At 34.1% G+C, this 9,427-nt stretch overlaps 1 pseudogene; it reads right to left on the reverse strand.

Annotated features, from left to right (window-relative positions):
• Positions 1-2,761: 2,761 nt before the first annotated feature.
• Positions 2,762-9,145, reverse strand: LOC149566467 (caffeic acid 3-O-methyltransferase 3-like; annotated as a pseudogene).
• Positions 9,146-9,427: the final 282 nt, after the last annotated feature.

Below are 9,427 nucleotides of genomic sequence, written 5' to 3' on the forward strand. Positions count from 1 at the left end.
CTCCAACATAGACTCTTCAACAGCTGAGCATAGATGGGTTACAATTACAAATCAAAACATCGAACTCGAGCTCATCAAAGGTAGTTAGAAAAATTCACTATGGAATTCCTGAGCTTGATGAAGAAATAAAGTTTCCATATTATGAATCCAACACTCTCACTGAAGAGAAGATCAATGAAATTCAAAGTGCATTAGACAGAAGAAGCAAACAAGAAGCACTAAGAAGAGAACACAAGCACAAGCTTACCTTGAATAAAATCAAAGACATATTCACAGAAGCTTTCTGCTTACAGTCTCTAGATGAGTCAAGGCCAATTGTAGAGCAACTATATGATATAGTTGACCAGGTAACTAGTGAAGACTAGGAAACAAATTCCAAACTACTGTAATGGTCAGAAAGAAAATTCCAAGGCAAGGTAAACAAAAAAATATCTAGTGATATAGCACTATCACAAGTAGAGCTGGCTAAGAAAATTGAAATAGTCAAAACTATACTTGGAAACATATTTTCCCTGAACAACAAGTTGTGTGACTTTTCCACATTCACACACGACACTAGCTAGAAGATACTGAGCTTGGAGAAAAATCTGAAGATCTCTAGCATGCAACTCCCCACAAATCTAGCTCAAAGTGAGAATCATTTTGCCCAATCGCTTCACACACAAAGAGAGTTAGCTGTCTTAGTAGTAGAGGAGGAAACCACAAAAGCTAAATTGATGAAAATTCAATCCTCTATCACTCCTCATTTAGAGATACTTCACAAGGAGAATATGAATGCAGAGGAAGTCCTCAAGAAAGACCCCAATCGTTCTACATCTGATGGACTTGTACACCTAACAACAGAGATTTCCATCTAGCATAAGTCATTGGATGTTGCACTAGCAAATTGGGATGCAGCTCTGAAGATACTCCTTGAAGTAAATAGTACATTTTTGGCCAAGTATGGAATTTCCTTATAAGACCCTTGACATGAGTGTCAAAAAGGGGGAGAATAAGTATGGAGAGAATAAGTATGGAGTGAGTGTTAAGTAGATATTAGTATGGGGGAGTTAAGTACAAAATGAAATGATAAGCATGATGAAAGGGGGAGATAAAGAATTTTGAAACAATTTTGACAAATTTTGATCACAGGATCTTAGTTAAGTGTTTTTGCCACTCATGTCAAAGGGGGAGATTGTTGGTTTAAAGAATAATTTTGACAACTGAGTGTCAATACACTTAACCATTTTTCACTATACATACCGAGCAAAGAGTAGGTGCCGAGTAATATCAAGTGCCGAGTTACGCAAGTGCTGAGTAATATCAAGTGTCGAGTTATTCAAGTGCCGAGTAACATAAGGTGCTGAGTGATACAGTTTTGTTTAGGTGCTGAGCTATCCAAGAAACAACATGTGCCAAGCATCAGTAATGCTTCAGGAGCCGAGTAACTCAGGATATCAGCATAAGAGTTTGTAATTGCACAAACTATGATGTAAACCATTTTTGTAGCCGACATAAAGTAAATCTCGAAAGATCTAGAGATAAGAATCAATCTTTTACATTTTCTATGCAATCTGCATGCAGCCAATTGGAAAATTGGAAAGGCATGCAACCAATCAGCAAAAAGGGAAGTATTGAGCGAGAAATTGAGATTCAATGTGGATCATAGATCCATATCTAAACCCTAAGTCTTCAAAATCTTTTTAAGGAAAATAAAAGATTCACTGTAATGATGATGAGAGAAGGAGAATAGTGTTAAGGGAAAAAAAAATAATGGAATTTAGTGAAAGAAGACATAGAGAGTAAGAGCAACAATTCAATATTCAATTGATCAGAACAAAGAAAAGGAGACGAACAGAAATCAGATCTCAGAGGATCAAAATCAGAGAGAGAGCAAGAACAAGTGCCTGCATTCAGCAATCAAGGATTGCAAACTCTCAGGTTCATAATACCTAATACTCTCTTACCATTGTATTAGAAAAGGAAATCCTATGTAGATAGGTTGGCTTAACAGCTATTTGTAGATCCTTATCAAAAGGTGATTAAATCCTTTAACAGGGTGACACTTCATGTTAAGTGTTTGTAAATCCTCTAACTAGGTCACTATTGACACAGTGCAAAGCTTTTAATAGGGCAAGCCTTTAACAGGACAAACCATCAAAAGTGGTTGAACAATATTACTAAAGTGAATTTTCGTGGGTATCATCCCCATGCTAGTTTTACCCTCTTATTTCTGGAGGGTTTCTAGGTTACCAAATTCTAGTGTTATGTGTTGTTGATGCATGTCTTAGTTTCATATTTTCATGATGTATTTACATGCATGCAATTTACTTTCAGATAGAAGTTTTATTGGATAAAGTGTAATACTTCGGATTCACCCCCCCTCTCATCAATATTCTTTCCATATTTGAATATTCCAACATATATATATATATAATATTTGGTTTTCTTGAAAGACAAAGGTTGAAAATTTTTAAGGTTCTTTAGTTATAAGAAATTATGAGTAACTAAAGCCCATAACGCTATTATGAAAAGTATACGTGTAAACACAAGAAAATTAAATATTTTCAAGATTAGTAAAGAATATCTAATAAAAAATACACCCTTACTTACTTAGAAATATATCATCTACTAAATTTATTATTTTTATATAGTATTATTTTTTAAAAAATGAGATTTAAAAATGGTACTTTATTTTTATATAAAAGAATATCTTAAGATAGAGATGCTTCAAAAATTCATAGAAAGAAAATTAAATTACATATGGTATCCTGAGTATAGTTTAATTCTTTGATGCTTCTATAAGGACTTGGAGAAAGGGCAGTTTCATGATATTGTAGCTCTTGAATCTTGCTTTGAAAAATAATTGTCTAAACTCTTCCTCACTTCTCTCCTTTCCACGTATAGTATAAATCATCATATGCATATCGAATAGTAAACCTAATTGATTCAAGCTTCCTTTTGAACCATCAAGTAATGCTTCAACAATTAGAACCTTCCCATCTTTAGGCATTACTTCATAACTTTTCTTCAAAATCTCTATGCAATAATCATCATCCCAATCATGTAAAATTGACTACAATAATAAAAATAACAATTTAGCCTTTAAAAAACTAATAAATTTATAAACAAATAAAAAATAAAATGAAGAATTATAAAAGAATGTAACAATACAAAATAAATCATATTGTTTCCTAAAGTTCAATGTTTTTACCTTCATAAAAATTGCATCTCCACAAGGAATTTGATGAAACATGTTTCCACCTATATGGTCCACTCCTAGAATTGAAAACAAATAGCTATTTAGTATCTTTATTCTAATATGCACAACTTGTCACACCAATCAAAAAACAAAATAAAAGTAGTTACTTTTTCATGATTTAATTGAGACGGGGTGTCATAACATGTATGGGAGGTGCAGTTGCAATGACATGGGGCAGGTAAAAGTTAATGCCTCGAATGTGCGAATGTTCAACAACTATGGCAGACATTCCAGATCCCACTCCTCTAGCCACATCGACAATACTCTTAAAACTCTTGAACCCATCATACATCTTCACCACAGAAGCCATGACATCTTTTGTATGGCAAACCATACCCCTCATTAAAAAGTTTGTTGGCTTCAGCATTTGAGCTCACATAATCCTAAGGGCTCATGTTGGAAATAGTCAAAACAAAAATCACACCTAAGATGAAGCAGTCAATTTCTGTTATAACTGCACTATAGGTGTGCAACCATATTTCCTTTAACTTTGGTAATAGATATGGATGCTCTCCTCTAGAATAGGTCATATAGCTTTATCTCCTTATCCTCTAGAAACATCTTTTATTAATGCCCTCATCTCATAGGCTCTCTATATATAGAGGCCATTGCATAGGTTGTAAGCAATCAATTTTATGAATAAAATATGTTCTTAGTTCAGTGTTTATTTCTAATTTTCATTGCCTAGTATATTAGATCTCTTATTTTTATCATGGTATCAGAGCCTAGCTTAGCCAGGTTCAGCTAGAGATTCATTTAGAGGTTCAGCTAGAAATATTGCTAGAGGGTTTTGTTGAAGGAATATATTGCTGGAAATGGTTTGTTTGCAGGGCTGATATTTTTTGGAGTGATATTTGGTTGCAGGGCTGTTATGCTGCTGGAATATTGCTAGATTTGTTTGAAGGCTGATTTTTTTGCTAACATGGGTTCTTCAAATGAAGTTTTGTCTATCTTTGATGGAAGTGGTTTTGCAGATTGGATGATTGTAGTCAAGAATGCTCTAAGAGAGAAGGCTTTATGGAGGATAGTAAATAAAGAAATTGGGGAACCTCAACAAACTGATAAAGAAAAGGAGTTGTGGAAATGTAAGTTGGAGCAAGCTAGAGGTATTATTGGTAAAGCTTTGAGCCCAATCTAAATAGAAAATTTGTTGATATTGATAACCCAATAGAGCTGTGGGAGACTTTAGAAAAAGATTATAAAGATGCAGACATGGCTAGCACGTTTAGTATAGAAGAAAAATTTATGAATTTAGATCCATCTTATTTTCAAAAAATGTCTGATTACTTGAATGAAGTTACTTTTAAAAATACTCAGCTAAAAAGATTAGGTGCTGAATATGCAAAAAAGAATTTTCAGTTGATTGCAATGGCTGAAAGTAAGCTTCCCCAGCCATATAAAGTTTTTAAGGAATTAAGGAAAAGGGTTCTTCAACTAAATCCCAATACCCCCCAACAAACTTTTGATCAATTTTGCAAATCTGTTTTAGATGAAGAAGTTCAACTTATTAAAGAAGGGCATATTAAGAAGAATCATGCATATACAGCCAAAAGTAAATTTTTTAGAAATGATGAAAAAAAGAATTATAAAGGAAATAATAAATTTTGAAATCATGAAGGTTCTAATCATTTTTCTAGAAATGATGGTGCAGAAAACCAAGCTGGAAGAAAGCCTTTTATTTGCAGGTATTGTGGAGGTGAGAATCACATGGAGAAGTTTTTTTGGAAGAAGAGGGACAATGAAAGGCAGCAATATAAGCCCAAGCAAGAAATATTTAAGGATGGAAAGAAGGATAATCATAGTTTTGTAGCTATCTCTTTAAAAAGACAAGAGAAATCAAATGAGGAGGTAATTGCTACACCCAAAAGTAAATTTAGTGTTAAAGGGGGATACTTTGCTTTAGATTCTAATAAAGAATGGATTTTAGATTCGAGGGCATCATCTCACATGATTGGGGATAGATCTTTGTTTATTGATTTTTATGAAGGGAAGAATTCAGATCAAGAAATTTCTATTGGCAATAAAATGAAACTTCCAGTTTTAGAAACAAGAACTGTTAATATAACACATGGGTCTTTGAAAAATATTTTATTGGTTAAAGGATTGGGGGTGAATCTTATTTCAGTATACAAAATAGTTCAAGCTGGATATGAGTTTGTTGTCAATGCTGATCAAGTTATTGTTAGAGATAGAAAAGACCCAAGCATTATAATTGCTATTGGTAGAGTTGATCATGAAGAGAATCTATTTAAATTTGTGGGGTTTCTTGATGATAAATATACACTCTCTCATGCTTTTATTTCTCAGATTGATTATATGTCACAAGTTTGGCATGCTAGACTTGGACATTTAAATTATAAAAAATTACAAGATATGGTTAGAATGGATATGGTTAGAGGATTAACAAAAATTTCAGCTTGTGAAGGTGTGTGTGAATTTTGTGTGTTAGGGAAACATCATCGAGATTCTTTTGATTCAGGTAAGGCATGGAGAGCTAATCATCCATTACAACTTATTCATAGTGATTTATGTGAACCAGGATATCCTTCACTTTCAGGTGCTAGGTACCTTCTCACTTTTATTGATGATTATAGTAGGAGAGTATGGGTTTAATTTCTTGAAAGGAAAAAAGAAGTTTTTGAAGTATTTCAAAAGTTTAAGGCATTAGTTGAAAATCAAAGTGGCAAAACAATTAAATGTTTAAGGACAGATAATGGGGGCGAATATTGCAATTATGCTTTTGAGTCATTTTGTGAAAATTATGGTATTAAGGTGCAAAGAACAGTTCCTTATACTCCTCAACAAAATGGGGTGGTTGAACGAATGAATAGAACTCTTTTAGAAATGGCTCGTTGTATGTCGCATTTTAAAAATTTTCATAATAAATTTTGGGGTTTGGCTATTTCTTGTGTTGCACATATTATAAATAGAATCCCCACCAAAGCTCTCACAAATATCACCCCTGAAGAAGCATGGAGTGGTAAGAAACCTCACATTGGATATTTTAAAGTATTTGGGTGTATTGCTTGGGCATATATTCCTGATGCACAAAGGGAAAAGTTAGAACCAAAGAGTCATAAATGTTTGTTTATGGGTTATAGTGAAGAATCAAAGGCTTATAGGTTATATGATTTGACAACAAAAAAGATCTTTGTTAGTAGAGATGTGAAATTTGATGAGCATTCACAACTTATAGCCACTCCTTCTCACTCTACAACAACAAATGCTTCTCATTTTTCAGATATTTTAGGAGGAAATAGAGACTACATTGATGAGGATGAGTTGTGCACTTCTACAAATGATGACAATACTAGTGAAAACAACACAACTAATGTTTGTAATCAAACATTTTTTGCAGGTAGTAATGATGAAGAAGATAACTTTCTAGCTAGCCAAAAGACGAGGAGTGTTGAAGAAATATATAGGCAAGGCTCAAAAATCCAAGGGAGGAATGGTGGTGCTCTCATGGCTAAAGTATTACAAGTAAATGACCCAAGATCATATGAGGAAGCTAAAGGGAATAAAGAATGGGAGCAAGCTATGGAAGAAGAATATGATGCTTTGGTGAAAAATAAAACTTGGGAACTTGTGCAACTTCCCAAAGGTAAGAATGTCATTGGTTGCAAATGGGTTTATAAAACAAAATTTAAATCAGATGGTGCTATAGAAAAATTTAAAGCTAGATTGGTTGCTAAGGGATTTAATCAAAAAGAGGGTGTTGATTATGAAGAAACTTTTGCTCCTGTCATTAAAATGAATACGATTAGAATTATTCTTTCTTTGGCTGCAAGTCTTGGGTGGCATATTCATCAAATGGATGTAAAAAATGCTTTCTTAAATGGAGATTTATATGAAGAAATATATATGAATCAACCACTAGATTTCGTAGATCAACAACATCCTAATCTTGTTTGTAGATTAAAGAAGTCACTTTATGGGCTTAAACAAGCACCAAGAGCATGGAATGAGAAGATTGATAGGTATTTTCAGCTTCATGGGTTTCAAAAATGCAAATCAAATCCAAATGTTTATGTGAAGAGAGTGCAAAGTAAAATTATTCTTGTTGCAGTTTATGTGGATGATTTACTCATAGCTGGACCAAATATTGGGTTAATTAGTGATTTCAAATCAGATCTTAAAGGGGCATTTCATATGAGTGATTTGGGTGAATTGAATTATTTTCTTAGCTTGCAAATTAGTAGACTTCATGATAGGTTATTTATCTCTCAAGAAAAATATGCTTTGGATCTTTTAGATAAAGTTAACATGCTTGAATGTAAGCCAGCCCCTACTCCTTTTCAATCCGGAATTAAGCTTACTAAAGAATGTATTTCCAAGAAGGTGGATGCTAGTTTATATAGATAGCTTGTTGGTAGCTTGGTTTATCTAACACAGTCTAGACCAAACATTTGTTTTGCAGTCAATTTGGTATCTAGATTTATACAGGAACCAAAAGAAACTCATTGGTTGGCTACCAAAAGAATTTTACGATACATTCGTGGCACCATTTACTATGGAATTCATTATAGTTACAAGTCTTCTATTTCTGTGACTAGCTTCACAGATTCAGACTGGGGAGGTGACATAGATGATAGAAAATCTACTCATGGTTATATTTTTCAGTGCGGGTCAGGTCCAATTACATGGAGCAGCAAAAAACAAACTACTACATCATTGTCCTCATGTGAAGCAAAATATAGAGCAACAAAAGAAGCTGGAAAGGAAGTAGTTTGGATTCACAATCTTTTATTTGAGCTTGGTTTTGCACAAAGTTCAGCTACTTCTTTGTATTGTGATAATCAAAGTGCTATTCAAGTTGCAAATAATCTTGTTTTTCATGCTAAAACAAAACACATTGAGATTGATGTTCACTATATTCGGGATCTTGTTCAAGAAAATTTTGTTAATCTTCTCTTTTGTCCAAGTGAAGACCAAGCAGCAGACATATTTACTAAAAGTAAGCTTGAGGCCAAATTTCTGAAACTACGGGGCATGCTAGGCATGATTGAGGTCAACATTAAGGGGGGATAGTCATATAATGTTCCCCTCTCTCTTTTTATGTTGTAAATAGGTACCTAACAAGGCTCAAAGCCGGGACCTATCCTATCTAAATTTTTTATTGTAATTTCTCCCACACATTATCATTAGTGGTAGAAATTAAGGGAGGATGTTAGAAACAGTCAAAACAAAAATCACAACTACGATGAAGCAGTCAATTTCTATTATAACCGCACTATAGGTGTGCAACCATATTTCCTTTAACTTTGGTAATAGATATGGATGTTGTCCTCTAGAATAGGTCATACAGCTTTATCTCCTTATCCTCTAGAAACATCTTTTATTAATGCCCTCATCTCATAGGCTCTCTATATATAGAGGCCATTGCATAGGTTGTAAGCAATCAGTTTTATGAATAAAATATGTTCTTAGTTCAGTGTTTATTTCTAATTTTCATTGCCTAGTATATTAGATCTCTTATTTTTATCAGCTCATGCCATAGACTTTCATGAAGGGATGACACCCTTCCAAGACAGCGTCATGAAAATGGTGATGAGTGTCTAAGTAAACTTTCTCTGCTGCCAACATCAGAAATGGCACACATGAATCCCTGTTTTCATCCTTCACTAGCAATTCAGAAACACTATTCAAACCATATTTCATTTGCTTGGTTTGGTCATCCACATCTTCAGTGAAAACCACACAAGAAGCCATCAATCTCAAAATCCTAAACAAGTATTCCTTCTGTGGAAGCAGAATGTGTTCAGCAATTTCATCCGCAGAGAGAGGATTTTGTTTCCCATGTGTAGCTATGATTTGTGGGATGTTGAGCAAGACAGCAGCTTTGAGAGCCATGGGCTTTGCAGCAGAAAGCATCATCTCATGAAGGTGGAGATGGGCTTCCATATTTTGTAATTGGAGTTTTAGAGATTGGAATGATTGGAAGGGTCACACTAGAGAGGAATGCTTCCCAATACGTCATACAAAGTGACAGTAGTGCACGTTTAGTTAAAAAACCCTGCCAGTGTTCATTTGACGACTAATTTATCGTTTTCTTTTAGTAGCAGTCTTGTCATTTAAGACAAATGGATGATGGTGTCAGCTTTGAGGGTGCAACTTGGTACTCAAATTGACGCTGCAGGAAGCATGTTGGTACTCAAAAAGAAGAGAAGAAAGATAAAGACAGCG

Source organism: Cupressus sempervirens, chromosome 3 (assembly GCF_028749045.1).
Source record: "Cupressus sempervirens isolate cs-2001-9-10 chromosome 3, ASM2874904v1, whole genome shotgun sequence".
NCBI classification, from domain to species: Eukaryota; Viridiplantae; Streptophyta; class Pinopsida; order Cupressales; family Cupressaceae; genus Cupressus; species Cupressus sempervirens.